General features: G+C 43.4%; 1 protein-coding gene across 1 annotated transcript in view; it reads left to right on the top strand.

Annotated features, from left to right (window-relative positions):
• Window positions 1-1,578: 1,578 nt before the first annotated feature.
• LOC110507672 (protocadherin-16) overlaps window positions 1,579-23,893 on the top strand; it is a 190,663-nt gene continuing 168,348 nt past the window's right edge. The window contains exon 1 of the mRNA XM_036964819.1: window positions 1,579-2,005. The gene's annotated coding sequence lies outside the window, so the exon portion shown is untranslated. The remainder of the gene's footprint in view (window positions 2,006-23,893) is intronic.

Below are 23,893 nucleotides of genomic sequence, written 5' to 3'. Positions count from 1 at the left end.
GAGTGGTCAGGCAGGCGGGTTCGGAGTCAGGACAGGCAAGGGTCGAAACCAGGAGGACTAGCACCAAAAGAGACTGGGGAAAAAATAGGAGCAAGGAAAACCGCTGGTTGACTTGGTAAACAAGACAAACTGGCAAAGAGAGACAGGAAACACAGGGATAAATACAACGGGGATAATAAGCGACACCAGGAGGGGGTGGAGACAATCACAAGAACCGGTGAAACAGATCAGGGTGTGACATAGTACCAGGAAGTGATCCAAGGCCATGGCTCCGGCTCTGGAGAAGATAAAACCATGGTTCTTCCAGAGAGAAGACTGGATTAGCAGTGGTGTAAAGTACTTAAGTAAAAATACTTTAAAGTACTACTTAAGTTGTTTTCAGGATATCTGTACTTTACTTTACTATTTATATTTTTAACAACTTTTACTTCACTACATTCCTAAACAAAATGATGTATTTTTCACTCCATACATTTCCCCTGACATCCAAAAGTACTCGTTACATTTTGAATGGTTAGCAGGACAGGAACATTTTATAATTCACACACTTATCAAGAGAACATCCCTGGTAATCCCTACTGCCTCTGATCTGGAGGACTCACTGAACACTGCTTCGTTTTAAATGTATAAGTGTTGGTGTGCCCCTGGCTATCTGTAAATAAATTAAAATGTGAAAATATAAGGAATTTGAAATTATTTATACTTGTACTTTTACTTTGATACTTAAGTAAAGCAATCACATTGACTTTTGATACTTTAAAACCAAATAGGGTGTAGGGTGCCATTTTGGATGCATATGACTGGAGCTGTAACATGCTCCTCTCAACCAAGCAGTCGCCAGAAGGAGAGAAGAACAGGGCTCGGTGACAAGACTCTAACATGAGAGCAAGGATGCGTCCCAAATAACACTCTATTCCCTTGGCAGTGCACTACTTTAGACCAATAGTCCAATATATAGAGCATATGGTGCCATTTGGGACATAACCCAGTAGTCTGGCTCTCTCTTCTCTCTGTTCTTTATTTTATAACAGGGCTGTGTCTGTCTGGGCATTCTACATATTCTATTGAAGTTCTTCACACCCTTTATTGTCTGAGAGGGAAAACCATTCTGTTTTCATAACAATGTCATGGAGGTCTACTGTAGCATAGATTTATTATGGTCCAAATGCCCCTTTTCTTTTTCAGTGATGTTGTGTAATATTTGTTGATGACAAATATGTTGTTAATGACAAATATGTTGCTAATCCATTACATAATTGTGTTTCTGAAACATTGAATTTACTTCACTATGCCAAAAAGGTCCTTTACCGAAGACAGGTGGGTCAGAGTAGCCCAATCAGCTCATCAGGTTTGAGATATTTAGAACCCAAAGACATTCTGATGATATACACTTCTCTTTTACATAGCTTGGTGGCACCAGAGTTCAGAATTCTCCTCTCTTCTCCTCTGCTCTCTCCATGGCATCTCTTTAGCACCGCGCTGTCAAACAACATAACCGTACACTTCTTCACTTGTTGAATAAATTAGCTCAATCTGAAGGAGGGCCGTCCATAGCAATAGAGAGGTGTCGGGTTTCACTCCGTGCAAGGAGAGGCAGCAGCGGCAGTAGCTCTGCAACTAGACGCTCCAGTAACTGTTAGTGTGGATGCTGTCCCGATTCCGAGAAGTTGATAACGTTCTGACTACAAAATTGAAACCAAAGAAAGGAAACGTTCGCGGAAAAAGTTGTTTTGAATTGCATATCCCTCGTCACCTGTACCTGATAGGGGACAAGAGGAGGTTGCTGGAGGGAAAACGCATTCACCATCCAAAGGGATACTTTCTAAAGGATACCGCTTTGTCTTTCTGGAATGGATATAATTTAGTGTTTTTTTTAAACTTTAATTTAGATTTGTAATCTATATTTTTTACTCCACAAGGGATTCGTTTGAAGAAGCGACCGTTAATAGTTGGGATATTTGCTAACAGACGTGCGCTCAAAGAGGCAGAGAAGAAGCAGATGAATGTAAGTCCTTGTTGCGGGGTTTTGCTACTGTCAAATGTCTGTCTCACCTTGCTAGTTGAAGACAACGTGGTAATAATTATACATTGTTGAGATACATTTGATACATTGTTGCGATACGTTCATACATTGTTATACATTGCACTAGTTGCATGGACGTTTTATTAGGCTAAAGCTTGAGAGAAAATCTTAGCATGGTTGTCATGTCCAGAATAGAGACTATTTTCAAGCTTGGATGCTTTTAAAGCTGAATATTTTATTTTGTCTTGTTCTTTTTCTTCTTTTTAATACACTTTTTTTTACTCTTTTGGGTCCAAAGTGCAAAAATACGTTTCGTAGAATTGACTCCAGGAAATTAAACATGGTATTTGACGCTGATATGTTATACAGTTATCACATTTACTCTCAATTTAATTTTTACACTTCAATTGATGTATATTTGAGAAGTCAGCAGGACCTATGGACAGGACAGCTGTCAGTGATTTTTAGGCTTGTCACATTATGTATAGGCTGATGATTATCCCGACTGGTGAAACTGCTATCGACAGGCAGGCAGAACGGTGGAACCGCTGCCTGAATAGTGATTCTCATTCTAACCCAAACCATCTGGTCCTGACAGAGTGCTCTCCTCTCCGCTGCTCGCTGCTCTCTAACTCTGTGATTTTGCTTCCCTCTGTGGGGGCAAGCACTTATTTCAGACGGCATAACACTAGGCTACTGCTGCCAACTCTCCACGAGGGGGGAGCTTTTTCTCGAGAAAAAAAATCCATGTGTGGGCTATTTAACAAAAGGCCCTACATTATATTGCATTGTATGCGAGAAAAGAGAACACGAGGGCAATGTCTCCCTACCGTAGACTGTAGGATCTATAGCTCTAGCTGAGATCCTAAACTGTAGGTTATCCTATTTCAACATTTTGAACTTAAAAAAAAAACTTTCCTAGCAAAAACGAATTATGTAACAAAGAATCGACACATCGATAGAACTATACATTTCTAGCTGCCCTTGCTTTCCCAGTTAATATCATTTAAGACATTTAAAAAAGGCAGTCACACAACCACACACCACTAATATGATTATAACAAAAACACATCAAACCTTTAAAGCAATTGGTCATGGTTTCCCGAAATGATTGAGAAAGTAATATTATGTTTTAGATTAGAATTCAAATCTGTGGTAGGCTACCCGTCATGGTCCATACTGTTTTAGAGCACATTTTCATTGGCAACGTCACCATAACCAACAGCATCGATCTCAAACAATTAGTTTAATAATACTCTCTCCACCAGTCAAATAATTCACTAGGGTGTCACTCCACTGTATTTGGTGTCCTTCCCAAATGGCACCCTATTCCCTATATAGTGCACTTTATAGGGCTCTGGTCAAAAGTAGGCTAGTGCACTATATAGGGAACAGGGTGCCATTGGGTCTTTTTTTTCTTTCCCCTCTCCCTACAAAACATTCCTCTCAAATTGTTTTATCCATGGAATTCTATTGTTGGCTGGGGTGTAATGCTGTGCCATTGTGACATAATTCAGTGTTCGTCCTGTACTATATACTGACAGTCAGAAGGTTGCAGTAGGTCATATGCATTACAGTGTCAACAAGGCTCTGTACATTAAGGTGTGAAGTGAATCACTGTGTTCCTTGCAATCCTTTCACAAATGTCTAATTCATTCATTTGAACTCAATTGGGTTCCATATCCCTAAACAGATTGTTTGCACTTGAAATGGCACCCTATTCCTTTTATAGTGCATTACTTTTGACCAGAGCCCACAGGTCTCATCTCATAGGTTCATAGCCCATATTCTCTGACCATAAGGCTCTGGTCTAAAGTAATGCACTCGATATGGGGAATAAGGTACCCTTCTGGACTCAGCCTCTATCTGTTAGTATGCTGGTTTCCATGGTGCTCCAGAGTCATCCTCCTTCTCTATTGTCCTGGAGCACTGTCTGTAAGACCAGTATGCTGACGTTCCTCCCCTTTTATCTCTCTCTCCACCCATTCATCAGTTAAAACACTATGTTGGGGGTTTCCCTCCTGGGTGTCAGTGTTGTGTTAAAGCACCCTGCAACACATTGTGTACCTATGTCACATCGTATCCATTTTGAAGGGAGAGCCAAGGAATGTTCCTGGTCCTCATCGATAATAATAATAGTTAAGGTAACAATGACAGTCATTAGCCCCCGCTGGAGAGGAATGCCAAACATATCTCCTATCAGTGAAGCCCCATGTGAGATAGATAGCTCATTGTATCATTTGGTGTTTTCTTATAGAAACAGAGGGCATGCCAAAAGACTGTGCTAGCTCACTGAGCTAAAGCCTACAGGATCTTTGGAGTAGAGGTCGACCGATTATGATTTTTCAACGCCAATACCGATTAATCATTTATTATTATTTTTTTAATAATGACAATTACAACAATACTGAATGAACACTTATTAAATCAATTTAGCCTCAAGTAAATAATGAAACATGTTCAATTTGGTTCAAATAATGAAAAAACAAAGTGTTGGAGAAGAAGGTAAAAGTGCAATATGTGCCATGTTAGAAAGCTAACGTTTAAGTTCCTTGCTCAGAACATGAGAACATATGAAAGCTGGTGGTTCCTTTTAACATGAGTCTTCAATATTCCCAGGTAAGAAGTTTTAGGTTGTAGTTATTATAGGAATTATAGGACTATTTCCCTCTATACCATTTGTATTTCATTAACCTTTGACTATTGGATGTTCTTATAGGCACTTTAGTATTGCCAGTGTAACAGTATAGCTTCCATCCCTCTCCACGCTCCTCCCTGGGCTCGAACCAGCAACAAAACGACAACAGCCACCATCGAAGCAGCGTCACCCATGCAGAGCAAGGGGAACAACTACTAGAAGGCTCAGAGCGAGTGACGTTTGAAACACTATTAGCGCGCGCTAACTAGCTAGCCATTTCACTTCGGTTACACCAGCCTCATCTCGGGAGTTGATAGGCTTGAAGTCATAAACAGCGCAATGCTTGACGCACAACGAAGAGCTGCTGGCAAAACGCACAAAAGTGCTGTTTGAATGAATGTTTACGCGCTTGCTTCTGCCTACCACCGCTCACCTCTTAGTCAGATACTTAGATACTTGTATGCTTGTATGCTCAGTCAGATTATATGCAACGCAGGACACACTAGATAATATCTAGTAATATCATCAACCATGTGTAGTTAACTAGTGATTATGATTGATTGTTTTTTATAAGATAAGTTTAATGCTAGCTAGCAACTTACTTTGGCTTACTGCATTCGCGTAACAGGCAGTCTCCTTGTGGAGTGCAATGAGAGAGAGGCAAGTCGTTATTGCGTTGGACTTGTTAACAGTAAAATTGGATCCCCCGAGCTGACAAGGTGAAAATCTGTCGTTCTGCCCCTGAACGAGGCAGTTAACCCACCGTTCGTTCCTAGGCTGTCATTGAAAATAAGAATGTGTTCTTAACTGACTTGCCTAGTTAAATAAAGGTATAAAAAAATAAATTTATGTATTTTTCATCGGCAAATCGGCGCCCAAAAATACCGATTTCCGATTGTTATGAAAACTTGAAATCGGCCCTAATTAATCGGCCATTCCGATTAATCAGTCGACCTCTAATTTGGAGGCATGAGTGCTAGGTGTATTTTCTAAGAGTACCTTGATGATCAGCCATTCATTTCCTGAATATGATTTTGCAAGCAGCCATTGGTTACATCTGTGATCCAATCACAGGAGACTAAAGCCAAGGAAAGAGTTGTGTTAATGCCAATCACTGTAGAGTGGCTGGACTGAGGATAAAAACTGTATACAGTTTACAAAGAAAACACTGATGGAAATTATGCAGAATTGTTGGAGGAAACCTCAGACGAAATCCTCGGAGGGGCTTTTATGACAATCCAATGATTATGTCATCAGTCAAGTCCCAGAAGATCCATGATGAGGTAATTATTTGACTCTATTTGCAGTGTGCCTGGGGTGATGATGAGGATGAAGGGTTTATAACATACTGTATGGAGGGGAGTGAACACAACAGCATACCAGAGCCAAGACTTTCTGATTGATTTCCTGGTTGTTGTTTTTGACAGCCGTAACAGAGAAGTATATATTAACATCGTATGAAGGCTAACTACAGTAATAACAGAGGTATGCAGCTGCATTGTACATTGAAAGTGTCCATCTCAGTCTTTGATGGTCATATCTACTTGGCAGTCTCTAGTCTTGGTCTGACACAGCAAAGCCAATCAATTATGGATGTTCTGGTTGTTTTTGTCAGGATTGTTGTAACAACACAGCCAGAAAACGTTCCTCTAAGACTGACCAGGCAGGCCCTAGACTGCATCCCAAATGGCACATAGGTCCCGGTCAAAGTAATGTACTAGATAGGGAATTGGTGCCATTTGGGACGCAGACCTTGTCTTGGCTCCTGGTACGGTTTGTCATGGTTTTACTGGCCCCTGGTGTAACAGAGCATGTTTCCCCCAAGACAGAGAGTCGTGGAGCATCTGCTCAATAGACGAGTTGGCCAGTGTAGCCTTCGAGCCAGTGGAGCCTTTGAGTCTCTGGACTGGCTTTCCCATCATGGACCAGGGTTGAGGGGTGTGTACAGTACAAACACACGCACGCTAGTGGTTTCAGGAGACTCTACCTACCTACAGTACCTACAGCTAGGTGTTTATAGGCCCATCATCGTCAGTGTTTCAGACACTTAGATTGAAGTTAAGACTAGACAATGATTTCACAAGGCATGATCTGCTTAGCATGTGTCTGTTATGATAGTAGGATGCCAAACGTCTGATAGTATGAACTATGAATGGTTGGTGGTAAGTTCATCTTTAGAACATCTACCTCTCCCAACGTCAGCAAAACAAAGGAGTTGATGTTGACTTCAGGAAGCAGAGGAGGTAACATGCTCCGATTCACATCAATGGGACTGCACTAGAGAGAGTCACAAGTTTTAAGTTCCTCTGTGTCCACATCACAGAGGACTTGTCATGGACCAACATGTCCAACACCATCTTGTCAAGAGGGCGCAAAGCATCTCTGCTTCCTAAGGCGGCTGAAGAAATTTGGCATGCTCCCTGGGTCTAGCGACAGCGCCCTGACCGGTTGTATCACAGCCTGGTACGGGAATTGCTCCTTCCATGACCTCAAGGCCCACACTGGCCTCCATCCCTCCTTCCCCCAAAACACTTGTAAATATTGGACTATAAATTGTGTATTATACATATACTAAAATGTTTATTCTATTCTACCGAGCCATTTACTTTACGTTCGTATTCTTATCTTTTATTATTTATTGTTGTTGCATTGTCAAGAAGGAACCTGCACGTAAGCATTTCATTGGACGGTGTATACCATGTGTATACTGTACATATACAACTTGAAACTAATACAACTTGAAACTGAAACTGAGAAGATGCTAGAAGATGTCACAACAGATAACTTCGGGTCAGTTGCATTGGTCATCAGTTAGTATGAGTACTACAGTCTATTACTGTAGTATAAATTGCACAGTTTATATTTGATGACGAGATTAGTTAATCTTGTGATTGTGTTAACTAGGGATAATAACATACCTATATGTTGACACAACAGATAACTGTAGTAATTGCTAGTTGCAGTTGAAGTGATACATACACTACCAAAAAATACAGTGTAAAGAAGAAATACAGTGTAGACATTGTTAATGTTGTAAATGACTAATGTAGCTGGAAACGGCAGATTTTCAACGGAATAGACTGACGAGTTTCAGAAGAAAGTAATTTGTTTCTGGCAATTTTGAGCCTGTAATTGAACCAACAAATCCTTATGCTCCAGATACTCAACTAGTCTAAAGAAGGACAGTTTTATTGGTTCTTTAACCAGAACAACAGTTTTCAGCTGTGCTAACATAATTGCAAAAGGGTTTTCTAATGATCAATTAGCCTTTTAAATGATGAACTTGGATTAGCTAACACAACGTGCCATTGGAACACAGGAGTGATGGTTGCTGATAATGGGCCTCTGTACTCCTATGTAGATATTCCATTAAAAAACAGCCGTTTCCAGATACAATAGTCATTTACAACATTAACAATGTCTACAGTGTATTTATATCTCCTTCCAGACTCACATCAAACATCTCCAATCCAAAGTTAAATATCTAGAATTGGCTTCCTATTTCGCAAACAAAGCATCCTTTACTCATACTGCCAAACATACCCATACCAGTAAAACTGACCATCCTACCGATCCTCGACTTCGGGGGTGTCATTTACAAAATAGCCTCCAATACCCTACTCAATAAATTGGATGCAGTCTATCACAGTGCCATCCATTTTGTCACCAAAGCCCCATATACTACCCACCACTGCGACCTGTACGCTCTCGTTGGCTGGCCCTCGCTTCAAACTCGTCGCCAAACCCACTGGCTCCAGATCATCTACAAGACCCTGTTAGGTAAAGTCCCCCCTTATCTCAGCTCGCTGGTCACTGTAGCAGCACCCACCTGTAGCACGTGCTTCAGCAGGTATATCTCTCTGGTCACCCCCAAAACCAATTCTTCCTTTGGCCACCTCTCCTTCCAGTTCTCTGCTGCCAATGACTGGAACGAACTACAAAAATCTCTGAAACTGGAAACACTTATCTCCCTCACTAGTTTTAAGCACCAGCTGTCAGAGCAGCTCACAGATAACTGCACCTGTACATAGCCCATCTATAATTTAGCCCAAACAGCTACCGCTTCCCCTACTGTATTTATTTATGTTGCTCCCCATTATTTATATCTCTACTTTGCACATTCTTCCACTGCAAGTCTACCATTCCAGTGTTTTACTTGCTATATTGTATTTACTTCACCACCATGGCCTTTTTTTTGCCTTTACCTCCCTTGTCTCACCTCATTTGCTCACATTGTATATAGACTTATTTTCCTACAGTATTATTGACTGTATGTTTGTTTTACTCTGTGTAACTCTGTTGTTGTATATGTCGAATTGCTTTGCTTTATCCTTTCCAGGTCGCAACTGTAAATGAGAACTTGTTCTCAACTTGCCTACCTGGTTAAATAAAGGTGAAATAAAATAAATAAATACAATTTCTGATCAAATTGATGTTATTTTAATGGACAAAAACATTTATATAAGGATATTTCTAAGTGACCCCAAACTTTTGAACAGTAGTGTAGGAAGTCAATTCATGTGAAGTCTAAAGCAAGCTTGCTACTAACGGCACAGTAGGCCTTGTAGGGTTGACATGTGAGTCATTCATCTGAGAACAAAACCATAGGAGTTGACCTCTACTCTCAGCTGTATGTGGTCAGGAGCCAGCCTCCAGCTCCTCTTTCTGATAACTGTGCCCATGTGTTTCTAATCACGCAATCGGCCCAATACAGCCACGCCCACAGCAACATCAAATCTGACAGGATCATGTTCAAAGGCCTGAAGAGGAGTGCATGTTTTTCTCTGTTCGCTCGCACAGCGTCTTACATAAACACCCTAACCAACAAATACCGTAGGCAGGTCCGTCTGATTCGGTCTCCGTTTATGTGGGAAAGAGATGATCTTGCTTTTCCTGGACGTGTGTGTGTGCGTGTGTGTGTGTGTGCGTGTGAACGGAGGCGCCGTGTGTTTTTCCAATGCTCTGTGTGTTTGTAATGGCCAGGGGAGGGAGTGCATGGACAGCCAGGGAACACACAGCGCACACATCAGAGCTCTGTGATGGGGATGGCTTTTCCTGGCCCCTTGACCTGCCCCTTCCCTGGCCCCTTTACCTGCCCCTTAACCTGCCTCTTTCCCTGGGCCCTTGACCTGCTATTTTCCCTGGCCCCTTGACCTGCCCCTCCCCTGGCCCCTTGACCTGCCCCTTAACCTGCCTCTTTCCCTGGGCCCTTGACCTGCCCCTTCCCTGGCCCCTTGACCTTCCCCTTGCCATGGCCCCTTGACCTGCCCCTTCCCTGGCCCCTTGACCTGCCCCTTGCCATGGCCCCTTGACCTTCCCCTTGCCATGGCCCTTTGACCTGCCCCTTGCCATGCATGGCCCCTTGACCTGCCCCTTGCCATGCATGGCCCCTTGACCCGCCCCTTTCCCTGGCCCCTTGACCCGCCCCTTTTCCTGGCCCCTTGACCCGCCCCTTTCCCTGGCCCCTTGACCCACCCCTTTCCCTGGCCCCTTAACCAGCCCCTTTCCCTGGCCCTTCCCTGGCCCCTTGACCTGCCCTGTCCCTGGTCCTTTGACCTGCCCCTTGACCTGCCCCTTCCCTGGCCCCTTGACCTGCCCCTTTCAATGGCCCCTTAACCTGCCCCGCCCTGGCCCCTTGACCTGCCCCTTTCCCTGGGCCCTTGACCTGCTATTTTCCCTGGCCCCTTGGCCTGCCCCTTGACCTGCCCCTTCCCTTGACCTGCCCCTTTCCCTGGGCCCCTGACCTGCTATTTTCCCTGGCCCCTTGACCTGCCCCTTGCCATGCATGGCCCCTTGCCCCGCCCCTTGCCATGCATGGCCCCTTGCCCCGCCCCTTTCCCTGACCCCTTAACCTGCCCCTTTCCCTGGTCCTTTGACCAGCCCCTTTCCCTGGCCCCTAAACCTGCCCCTTTCCCTGGTCCTTTGACCAGCCTCTTTCCCTGGCCCCTTTCCCTGGCCCCTTAACCTGCCCCTCCCCTGGCCCCTTAACCTGCCCCTTTCCCTGGTCCTTTGACCTGCCCCTTAACCTGCCCCTTCCCTGGCCCCTTAACCTGCCCCTTAACCTGCCCCTTTCCCTGGCCCTTTGACCTGCCCCTTGCCATGACCCCTTGACCTGCCCCTTAACCTGCCCCTTTCCCTGGCCCCTTAACCTGCCCCTTTCCCTGGTCCTTTGACCTGCCCCTTAACCTGCCCCTTTCCCTGGCCCCTTGACCTGCCCCTTTCCCTGGCCCCTTAACCTGCCCCTTTCCCTGGCCCCTTAACCCGCCCCTTTCCCTGGCCCCTTAACCTGCCCCTTTCCCTGGTCCTTTGACCTGCCCCTTAACCTGCCCCTTCCCTGGCCCCTTGACCTGCCCCTTCCCTGGCCCCTTAACCTGCCCCTTTCCCTGGTCCTTTGACCTGCCCCTTAACCTGCCCCTTCCCTGGTCCTTTGACCTGCCCCTTAACATGCCCCTTAACCTGCCCCTTTCCCTGGCCCCTTAACCTGCCCCTTTGACCTGCCCCTTAACCTGCCCCTTCCCTGGTCCTTTGACCTGCCCCTTAACCTGCCCCTTAACCTGCCCCTTTTCCTGGCCCCTTAACCTGCCCCTTTCCCTGGTCCTTTGACCAGCCTCTTTCCCTGGCCCCTTTCCCTGGCCCCTTAACCTGCCCCTCCCCTGGCCCCTTAACCTGCCCCTTTCCCTGGTCCTTTGACCTGCCCCTTAACCTGCCCCTTCCCTGGCCCCTTAACCTGCCCCTTAACCTGCCCCTTTCCCTGGCCCTTTGACCTGCCCCTTGCCATGGCCCCTTGACCTGCCCCTTAACCTGCCCCTTTCCCTGGCCCCTTAACCTGCCCCTTTCCCTGGTCCTTTGACCTGCCCCTTAACCTGCCCCTTTCCCTGGCCCCTTGACCTGCCCCTTTCCCTGGCCCCTTAACCTGCCCCTTTCCCTGGCCCCTTAACCCGCCCCTTTCCCTGGCCCCTTAACCTGCCCCTTTCCCTGGTCCTTTGACCTGCCCCTTAACCTGCCCCTTCCCTGGCCCCTTGACCTGCCCCTTCCCTGGCCCCTTAACCTGCCCCTTTCCCTGGTTCTTTGACCTGCCCCTTAACCTGCCCCTTCCCTGGTCCTTTGACCTGCCCCTTAACCTGCCCCTTAACCTGCCCCTTTCCCTGGCCCCTTAACCTGCCCCTTTGACCTGCCCCTTGACCTGCCCCTTTCCTGGCCCCTTAACCTGCCCCTTAACCTGCCCCTTTCCCTGGCCCCTTAACTTAACCTGCCCCTCCCTGGCCCCTTGACCTGCACCTTTCCTGTTCCCTTGACCTGCCCCTGTGGAAGCACTTTGTCTGCTGCCCAAATTGCACCCTATTTGTTTTATACTAGTGCACTACCTTTGGTCAGAAATAGTGCACTATAAAGGGAATAGGGTGCCATTTGGGACACATGGCTGACTCTCTGGTCTCCATTGCCACAGTATGCAGAAATGTGGCACCTTCGAATGTGGCTGCAGACAGCTCTGTTTCAGCCGGGCCTTAATATACAGTATTCAGATTGTTTGTGTAGTTTTACTTCATGCATGTCATGTTAATATCCATTCAGTCCGGATTAACAATTCACTCTGTGGTTTCCTTTGTGGAGAGACTCTGGCGCCCCAATTTGCCCCATGCTCCCCTCCCTAGTGCCCCAGCGTCCCAACCCCCTCCCAGCCAAACACTCGGCTCTTCAAGGCTCATAAGTTTTATTGGAATTAGCTGGTGTCTTGACATGGAATTTGAAGATCATTTTCAGGATTTGCGATCATACAGTCCTGGCTGGTGACTAGCTTTGATTATTCTGTGTCGGCATCCCAAATGGCACCCTATTGCATATAGTGTATCCCAAATGCCACCCTATTGCCTACTGTATATGGTGCACTACTTTGACCAGAGCCCAATCAGCCCTAGTCAAAGTGTAGGGAATAGGGTGCCATTTGGAACACTACCTGAGTGTGAAAGCTACACTGAGTTTAGACCTTCTGATAAAGCACGGTTCAGAAACAGACCTGTACTTAGTTGGAACAGTGTTTTGAAGAGATACAGGGATAATCGGGGGAATATCTTTGGACTTGTGCTTTGTCTAGCTTTACTTTTGTTTAACGGAAATATCTCTTATCAAACATCTGTTATGAGGTTCGAGTTAAATAAGATTAAGATTTACAAGATTAAATTAAGTTCTTATACTGTATGAGTCTCATTGAGAATGTTATTCCCAAGCACTGCTTTACTTCTGCTAAATATTTAACTTTCTTCTTCTCTCCTATGAATTATTCACAAAACTATGAACAAATGTTGTATTTACAGAGATAAGCCTGTATCATATCTCAGTTATCTCTGTTATGTGATTGCAGCATTGAGAGGATTGATCAGTAATAATTGCATGTTCTTACACTTGGAACAATTGGACGCCTCTCAAGTCGTTGTCTCTTCGCACATTCTTACACTGACACCCCAACACACATGCGCACACACACACACGAACACACCCCTACCTATATTTACAGTACTGTACATAGCTACCTCAATTACCTTGCACCCCTGCACATCGACTCTGTTTTTGTACCCTTTATTTTTATTAGGTATTCACTGTGTACTTATTCCTCGTGTCACTATTCAAATGTTTTATTTAAATGTTGATCTTATCTTTAACTCTTCATTGTTTGAAAAGTAAGTAAGCATTTCACTGTTAGTCTATACCTAATATTTGATTTGAAATAGCACCCTGTTCCCTAAATAGTGTACTATTTTTGACCAGGGCACATAAGGTTCCCCATAGGGCTCTTGTCAAAAGTAGTGCACTATTTAGGGAATAGGATGCCATGTGGGACACAATCGTGGTTCAGGAGATGAAACAGGCTGGTAGTAGATGGACCATCTGGGATTGTTTCATCTGTGGGCAGCGCTGCTGTTTACTCTGTTTGACAGTGGCCTTTATTTCAGATTGTTTAGCTCTGAACTCTGGCACCCTTCTGTGACGTGGAGGCTCAGGCTAATGGAGGACGGCAGCAGCGTTTGTTTAGACAGATTATGTGTCTCAGGTCTGCTTCCCAAATATCACCCTATTCCCTATTTAGTGCACTACTTTTGACCAGGGCTTGTCAAAAGTAGTGCTCTATCTAGAGAATAGGGTGCTATTTGGGACGTAGACAGAATGTGCCCACTCTCCCACTGAAGGACTGCGGCACAGTAAAGACTCATTCTGCTTTCAGCGATGTGAAATCAATTGGTGCAAGCAGGTTAATAACACTTAAAGGTTATTTAAAAAACCTGCTTTGATTTGAAAAATGAGGCATGTTTTCCATTCACAGTGCAGTCCAGAGCAGATATTGCAGCAGTTAACAAAGTGTCCATATTTTCTTTAGCCTTGAACTGGGCCATTTTCTATAATTAGGGGCCACATGTGCTCTGTGTGTGTGTGTGTGTGTGTGTGTGTGTGTGTGTGTGTGTGTGTGTGTGTGTGTGTGTGTGTGTGTGTGTGTGTGTGTGTGTGTGTGTGTGTGTGTGTGTGCATGCGCTCGGTAAGTGTGTTGCTTTGCTGTGAGATTAGACAGCAACAATTGAGGATCACCTGCAAAAACAGGTGGTCGTTATTTAACAGTACAGGTAATGTTCAAGACTGAATCAAGATACAAAATACATTGTTTATGGAAAATAGTAGACAAAAATACTTGGTTGAGAAACAATAAACCTAGTTGGCCAAAATAGTAATATTATCTTGAGGACAAAGGCTATGCCCATGAACTCACATATCTGAGTATAGTATGTCAGAGCTATAGTAACAGCAAGGTCTGAGCAGCTAACTTCCCACAATTCTACACATTTTGCCATGGGGCAAAGACAAACATTTGCAATTATATAACTAATCATGCTATTCTACACATCTTGCCATGAGGCTGAGAGAAAATGTTGCTGTTTTAAAGGTCATGTCCTGCATTTCTACACATTATTGCCATGAGGCATAGAGAATGCTATTCTACGGGCAGTAGGTAGCCTAGTGGTTAGAGTGTTGGGCCTGTAACTGAAAGGTTGCTAGATCAAATCCCCAAGCTGACATGGTAAAAATCTGTTCTTCTGCCCCTGAACAAAGCAGTTAACCCGCTGTTCCTAGGCCCTCACTATAAATAAGAATTTGCTCTTAACTGACTAACCTGGTTAAATAAAATAAAAGCATTCTGAGAAGAATCCAAGTGTTACCTAAAAAGCAGTTTCCATAGATAGAGGACTCATCTTTATATCTGTGCCATTATAGCATCTGTGACAGCATTGGCAGCGCCATTGCTTTAAAATGGCGCTGACCATGCTAAAATTGCCTTTAGGTCACTAGAGGACTCTATCATTCTCTATGGCAGCTGAGCATCCTAAAAGGACCTGCCCTATCCTCTCATTTAAACCCATGCATCACCTAAACAGGTACATTCTCAATACAGTGATTTGCAATGGCAATAGTATGGCACTCGTTTTACATAATAATGGGCAACAATTAGCAGGTCAAATAATGACATAATATGCATAGACACTAGAATTTACAATAAACAATGAAAACACCCCGAAATGGGAGAAACCAACTAATGAGCAGGGTTGGGTAGGTTACTTTCTAAATGTAATCCATTACAGTTACTAGTTACCTGTCCAAAATTGTAATCGGTAATGTAACTTTTGGATGACCCAAAATCTGTAACGTAATCTGATTACATTCTGTTACTTTTAGATTACTTTCCCCTTAAGTGTCATTAGAAGACAACAAAAATGTATGTTACCAATTGAATGACATCTATTGCAGGATAAATCAATGTTAAAGTTTACATAGCTGGCCATATACAGATGTAAAATGTTATTTTATGAGTTGGTTATGTAGGCTTCTTCTAACCCATCGCTTTCTACTACATATAATAATACGATTCAATCTTTACATTTAAAAAATAAAGTCTGTCAGAATTTCAGTCATTCCAATAAATGTTATTCCCCTTGATCTTCAAGAATAGGACCTGGAAATATGGAAGTATAGGTTAGCCAAATTGTTTTACCTGAGTATAACCCCGAAACTAAGGACTTATTAGCCAGCCCTACTCTGTTGTTTATGATTTTGTTGTCATGGATGACTGATTGGGCTCATTGATTCGAGTTGAAAATAATGGTCTCTGACTGGAACAAACTTAAACTTGCACCCTTTTTTCAATGCTGATTTGAAGAAATGCTGTCAACATCCTCTCTGAATTGAATAGTAATCGTCGAAGTAATCATCTATTTTTTCAAAAGTATCTGTAATCTGATTGCAATATTTTGGCTGGTAACATAATGGATTACATTACCATTTTTTTTGGTATTCCCTTACATGTAACGGATTACATGTAATCTGTTACTCCCCAACCCTGCTAACGAGAGTGGCACAACCTAAAGCTGTAGGAAACCAGTTCAGCAGCCATGGTGAGTAGGCCAAGAGAAGTTGGTGATACCAAACAAAAGAAATACAAACACTAAACATTTCTAAATAAATTAAATGAAAACCAGACTCTTGCTTTTGTGTTCTTATATAATACAAAGCATAATGTTTCAATGAATATCAGGTTAGAAAATGTTGGTAGGCTACCAACAAATCTGAACATTTGTGCGGGGAAACTGAAGGGAAACGTCCCCACCTGGGAATAGCTCTCAGGCACATCATCACACTCGTTAATAAGTAATACCCAGTGATATACAGTGCCTTGCGAAAGTATTCGGCCCCCTTGAACTTTGCGACCTTTTGCCACATTTCAGGCTTCAAACATAAAGATATAAAACTGTATTTTTTTGTGAAGAATCAACAACAAGTGGGACACAATCATGAAGTGGAACGACATTTATTGGATATTTCAAACTTTTGTAACAAATCAAAAACTGAAAAATTGGGCGTGCAAAATTATTCAGCCCCTTTACTTTCAGTGCAGCAAACTCTCTCCAGAAGTTCAGTGAGGATCTCTGAATGATCCAATGTTGACCTAAATGACTAATGATGATAAATACAATCCACTTGTGTGTAATCAAGTCTCCGTATAAATGCACCTGCACTGTGATAGTCTCAGAGGTCTGTTAAAAGCGCAGAGAGCATCATGAAGAACAAGGAACACACCAGGCAGGTCCGAGATACTGTTGTGAAGAAGTTTAAAGCCGGATTTGGATACAAAAAGATTTCCCAAGATTTAAACATCCCAAGGAGCACTGTGCAAGCGATAATATTGAAATGGAAGGAGTATCAGACCACTGCAAATCTACCAAGACCTGGCCGTCCCTCTAAACTTTCAGCTCATACAAGGAGAAGACTGATCAGAGATGCAGCCAAGAGGCCCATGATCACTCTGGATGAACTGCAGATATCTACAGCTGAGGTGGGAGACTCTGTCCATAGGACAACAATCAGTCATATATTGCACAAATCTGGCCTTTATGGAAGAGTGGCAAGAAGAAAGCCATTTCTTAAAGATATCCATAAAAAGTGTCGTTTAAAGTTTGCCAAAAGCCACCTGGGAGACACACCAAACATGTGGAAGAAGGTGCTCTGGTCAGATGAAACCAAAATTTAATATTTTGTCAACAATGCAAAACGTTATGTTTGGCGTAAAAGCAACACAGCTGAACACACCATCCCCACTGTCAAACATGGTGGTGGCAGCATCATGGTTTGGGCCTGCTTTTCTTCAGCAGGGACAGGGAAGATGGTTAAAATTGATGGGAAGATGGATGGAGCCAAATACAGGACCATTCTGGAAGAAAACCTGATGGAGTCTGCAAAAGACCTGAGACTGGGACAGAGATTTGTCTTCCAACAAGACAATGATCCAAAACATAAAGCAAAATCTACAATGGAATGGTTCAAAAATAAACATATCCAGGTGTTAGAATGGCCAAGTCAAAGTCCAGACCTGAATCCAATCGAGAATCTGTGGAAAGAACTGAAAACTGCTGTTCACAAATGCTCTCCATCCAACCTCACTGAGCTCGAGCTGTTTTGCAAGGAGGAATGGGAAAAAATGTCAGTCTCTCGATGTGCAAAACTGATAGAGACATACCCCAAGCGACTTACAGCTGTAATCGCAGCAAAAGGTGGCGCTACAAAGTATTAACTTAAGGGGGCTGAATAATTTTGCACGCCCAATTTTTCAGTTTTTGATTTGTTAAAAAAGTTTGAAATATCCAATAAATGTCGTTCCACTTCATGATTGTGTCCCACTTGTTGTTGATTCTTCACAAAAAAATACAGTTTTATATCTTTATGTTTGAAGCCTGAAATGTGGCAAAAGGTCGCAAAGTTCAAGGGGGCCGAATACTTTCGCAAGGCACTGTAACTACATCAGAGGTAACGTTTGGAGTAGCTAAGTGTTGTTGTTGTAAGATAAGAGGCTTTAGCTAGAGGTTGATGAATGTAGGCTTTTATTTCTGCATGGTGCTTGATGCGGCATCCAACTACTTCCTGCTAGGGATTCTGTGGGTGATTTGATTAGAGTAGGCCTAATTCCTCCAGAGTAAACATCTCCTGTGAACTCAGAGAGTGGTTCTGTTTAGCATATATGCCTACTAAGACCCAGAGACTGTAGTAAAGCAGGAACCAGAAAAGTAAAGCTCTGTTAGAGAGAAAAACAGTGTGCGTTCCAAATGACACACCTATTCCCTACATAGTACACTACTTTTGACCAGAGCCCTATGCACTATATTGGGAATAGGTCTGGTCAAAAGTATTGCAGAGTATAGGGAATATAGTGCTAATACGTAGCCAGGACCTGCTGCCACGCTTGGCTCAGTTGAGGGGATTTAAAGGGACCTGGGTTAAAACAAGCCTGACCATGTAAAACTGTAAACAAACTGAAACATAGCACATGAAGTATCAACATTAGTAGGGTTTTTGGGCAAAGTTCACACACACACACTAATGCTATTAGACATGATATGAGTATTGAGTCAGTGTTTTGTTAAATTGGTTGGTTTGAAAGAACATACAGTGCCTTCGGAAAGTATTCAGATCCTTTAACTCTTTCCACATTTTTGTTACGTTACAGCCTTATTCTAAAATGGATTAAATCTGGGTTTTTTCTCTCATCAATCTACACACAATACCCAATAATGACAAAGCAAAAACAGTTTTTTATGTTTTGTAAATGTATATAAAACATAATGAAATATCACATTTACATAAATATTCAGACCCTTTATTCAATACTTTGTTGAAGCACCTTTGGCAGCGATTACAGCCTCTAGCCTTCTTGGGTATGACGCTACAAGCTTGGCCTACCTATATTTGTAGAGTTTCTCTCAATATCCTCTGCAGATCCACTCAAGCTCTGTCAGGTTGGATGGGAAGCATCACGGCACAGCTATTTTCAGGTCTCTCCAGAGATGTTCGATCAGGTTCAAGTTTGGGCTCTGGCTGGGCCACTCAAGGACATTCAGGGATTTGCCCCGAAGCCACTCTTGCGTTGTCTTGGCTGTGTGCTGTCGTGTCTTTACTATCATTAACTGAAGACTGATAGTTTTTATCAAAGATTCTCTGTAATTAGTTATTACGCGATTAGACTGATTAATCATGTAACCGTAATTACTAGGAAGTAGGGGCACCAAGGAAAAATATTCAGATAACAAAGTTATAATTTCCTAAAATAACTTTTCAGATATTTTATCTGATCAATTAGTCTTCGAATTAATGAATTATTTACTTTACCTCACATTAGTCTCATTCCAAACGTCGTAAATTGTTGGTTATCTGCACAAACCCAGTCTTCACTATGAGTCATCCATACATCAATTGTCTTAAATCATTTATTTATTACTAACCAAGTAATTCACAGAAATGCATAAACAAACAAACAAACAAGGTAAATGTGGTTACATGAAATGATAGGAGAATGTTCCCTAGTGGGCTAAACCGGCATGGCGGCTTGTTAGACAAAAGGTGAAGTGGGGGTCAGCTAAGAAGTCACTACAAAGTGATAAATATAACAATTGAAATGCTAATCCTTTGCACATGAACGCTCACTCATTCGGGAACAATTGCAATCAATATATATATATTGTGTTGTTTTGATCGCTGGTGAAAAGTTTGTTTCTTTTGTAGAATTGTCCGTCTCTCTCCCTCTCTCTCGGTTGTGGTTAGAGGGGATTGTTCAGAGTGACATTCGTTATAGAATGGATGTTTCGGCGGTTGTCGTTCTTCGCGTTCAATGATACCGAATTCCTAGCTGCAGACTAGTAATTCATATCAAAGACTTGTTCTTATTCTGTCGGTATCGATAGTCTAAGAGTTTAACCACGTTGTATGGTTAAAAGATTCAGCAATGGTCTACAACCTTTGTCCTACTAATGGAGAGAAACATGGTCTGCAACCTTTAGCCATCTCGTAATTGAGGTAAGCTCGGTCTGCTGATCGAAAACCAGAGTGGGGTTTTTATTCGGAATGGCAGAAAAGGTCTGTCCCAGGATGTCTGACCCTAACTGGGCTCAGGGGCGGTCCTCTGATTTAGTTCAAATCCAATTCCCTTTTTGAGTTTTCCTTCATTAAACAGTCCAAAATCACATTGTAAAATTGTGTAAACAGTATCATACTCACTCATTCATCTTATACAACAATTAGATGTAAACCTCATATCTGGGGCTATTATATAAACAGCGTTATGGTAATGTGGCCACACTGTCTCCCATGAGCTTCTCCAAGTTGTGACAAACGGACCAGTTCGTAGCTGGATTCTTCACCAATCTTTTATACTTTCTCCAAAACATGAAATTTCTTCGTACCTCAAGTTCTGTGAGGTGGAAGGATTTCCTTTGTTCTCCATGAAAATCTACTCTCTCTATACTATGTGTCCATGAGTAGATTCTCAGTAATTTAAGACCTCTCTGACCACATCAACCTAGTTGAAGGAGGCAAGGGGGAGGCAGGGAGAGGGGGATGGGCTTGCTATACCCAAAGAGGCCAACGTCATGACAGTGCTTAGGGTCTTTGTCCTGTTGGAAGGTGAACCTTCGCCCCAGTCTGAGGTCCTGAGAACTCTGGAGCAGGTTTTCATCAAGGATCTCTCTGTACTTTGCTCCGTCCGTCTTTCCCTCGATCCTGTCTCCCAGTCCTTGTCGCTGAAAACATCCACAGAGAAACTCTGGAGCTCTGTCAGAGTGACCATCGGGTTCTTGGTCACCTTCCTGACCAAGGTACTTCTCCCCCGATTGCACAGTTTGGCCGAGGGGATAGATCTAGGAAGACTCTTGGTGGTTCCAAACTTCTTCCATTTAAGAATGATGGAGGCCACTGTGTTCTTGGGGACCTTCAATGCTGCAGAAATGTTTTGGTACTCTTCCCCAGACCTGTGCCTCGACACAATCCTGTCTCGGAGCTCTACGGACAATTCCTTCGACCTCGTGGCTTGGTTTTTGCTCTGACATGCACTGTCAACTGTGGGTCCTATTATAAACAGGCGTGTACCTTTCCAAATCATGTACAATCAATTGAATTTACCACAGGTGGACTCCAATCAAGTTGTAGAAACATCTCAAGGATGATCAATGGAAAGAGCCATTTTACCTGAGCTCGATTTCAAGTCCCATAGCAAAGATTGATGAGGATTTTTATTTATTTAATTCATTTTAGAATGTGTTTATTTATTTTTATTTAACCTTTATTGAACTAGGCAAGTCAGTTAAGAACAAATTCTTATTTACAATGACGGCCTACCCCAGCCAAACCCTAACCCGGACAACGCTAGGCCAATTGTGCGCCGCCCTATGGGACTCCCAATCACTGCCGGTTGTGATACAGCCAGGAATCTAACCAGGGTCTGTAGTGACGCCTCTAGCATTGAGATTCAGTATCTTAGACCGCTGTGCCACTTGGGAGCACCAGAATAAGGCTGTAACAAAATGTGAAAAAAGTCAAGGGGTCTGAATATTTTCCCGAATGCACTATATATGTAAGGTATTTTTCTTAGGTTAGGTCTCAAATGGCACCCTATTTCCTACATAGTGCAGTTTTTTTGACCAGGTGGTGTACACTATATAGGGAATAGGGTGCTATTTGGGACACAACCTTAGTGATAAAGATGAAAGGGGGCCACTTTTAACTCTGGCTCTCTGTGCACTTTGCTTGCCAACCTCTGTATTAGACCATCAACATCTTTATTACTGTACTCTGAAGTCGTGTGGTGCCAGACAGACTTCTCTTTCCCCAAGGCTCAGGCCTGTATTTCTTTCCTCCCATAAGGCTCCTAGCTGGCTCCTATCTGGCCTGTATTCTGGATTCCCCTTTTGGCGTGTTTCAAAGCCCCTGGCAGCAGCAGAGCTACGCTGTCCCCCCTCTGCTCTCTCCCTCTGCTCTCCAGACTACATGGAGGGAGAAACATCTTTGATCAGCTAGGTAGCTTTTTGTTTGTCTAGCTAGCAGCTAGTAGAACCCAAACCCCTTATCCCTGCCAGTCAGCCAGTGGGGGAAACCATGAGTGTTTTCCACATACCGTTATATATTTAATTGAGCATTTAGTAGAAGAATAAGGAACATTGTTAGAGCTATAAAGCCATAGTACTATGCTGAGTTAGTGTGTCGTTTGTGACTTTATGTTGGGCTTAATCTGGCATCATACAGTTAGAGCTATAGTAGAGCTGTCGGACCCAGGCTGGTGGCTGGGCCTGCTAGATCTATTAGGCTGCAGCAGAGTGGTCCTCCAGCTGCAACACACACACACACACACACACACACACACACACACACACACACACACACACACACACACACACACACACACACACACACACACCAAGACCAGAGCCTGCATTAGTTCTGCCGTGGCATTCAAAGATGCCTGCCTCCTTAAAAGCCATAATTTGTGCCTTTGAAAAAACACCTAGAGGTCCTGCCTCAGCTTTGCTATAAAATAAATCATTATTGCTTGAAAGTACTTCCTTGTTGGCAGCACAATGGGAATCTCTGTGGACTTGAATTGTACCTAATATATGGAGCAACTCCAGACTCTGCTATTAGTGGAGAATTAGTAGTGAAAGCTTTTAAAATCCTGGCCAACTAACATCGCTGTACCCCATTGTTGAGCTTCAGCTCTACGGTCTAAACCATTGAGATTAGGTCTCTGGTCATAGTGCACCATGCAGGGAATAGGGTACCATTTGGGATGGAACATAAGCAACAGATACAGTGTTCGGATCCTTGTTGTAAACTGCTTCACTGTCTTAGAAGGCACTCAACTAGATTGAATTATAAGCCATGCAGAGATACAGGAATGTAAAGCAAAGGGTTCAGCATGTCAAATTCAATATTTTAGCCACAGAAAAAGGGGAAATAAACAGTACGCTACAACTTCATAACTCTGCTGTCTACACACAAAAACTGTCACTAAAGAATGCTCTGACTGTAGGTTTTCACCACAGAACTAGAATGAGTTCTGTTTTTATTTCATTCCAATTCCATGGTTTTCTTCTATCTTTAGTGTGTATTGTGTTTTTGTATGATGGCTCACAATCACGACTGGCTGAAAGTAGCCTTGGAATCCCATCTAGAGGAGGAACGCTCCCAGCACCCATGATTAGAGCCAAGCCAAGAGAGGGGAAAGAGGGAGGAGATGAGAGGAGAGGAGAGGGAAGACCGCAAGGAGCCCTACTGCTCTCCTCTTTCGCTCTCCACTCCTCTTGTTCTCCTCTCTCCTGCTCTGCACTGTTCCCTCGCTCACTCTGTCGCACTGTCACCACCACGGACCAGACACATACACACACACACACACACACACACACACACACACACACACACACACACACACACACACACACGACACACGACACACAGATAGGCTACTCACACGCACACGCACATGCGCACACACACACACACACACACACACACACACACACACACACACACAGAGATAGGCTACTCACACGCACGTGTGTGCAAAGACACGTATGCACACATATATGCATCCCACATGCATGCACAAATCCACTTTCCAACATACTTTCTCACATGCTCCTAGTCACTCACAGACACATACATGTAGTACTGTACAGTCTGAAGCAAGGATATTTCCCTCAATGTTACAGTACTGCCACTAGGGGGAGTCTGGTCGGCCTCTACTAATATTCTTCTACAGTAAAAAAAACTTGATTCCTCAACATATAATACAACTCCTGTTTTCATGTTCAGAGTTTTCCCGGAGAACATTGAAGTTGATTTTATTTTTGAAGGACAAAATAAATGAGTTATGAATTTGA

The sequence above is a fragment of the Oncorhynchus mykiss genome, chromosome 27 (genome assembly GCF_013265735.2).
Source record: "Oncorhynchus mykiss isolate Arlee chromosome 27, USDA_OmykA_1.1, whole genome shotgun sequence".
Lineage (NCBI taxonomy): Eukaryota > Metazoa > Chordata > Actinopteri > Salmoniformes > Salmonidae > Oncorhynchus > Oncorhynchus mykiss.
The sequence above is the reverse complement of the archived record's forward strand: the minus strand, read 5'-3'. Positions and strand labels throughout refer to the sequence as shown.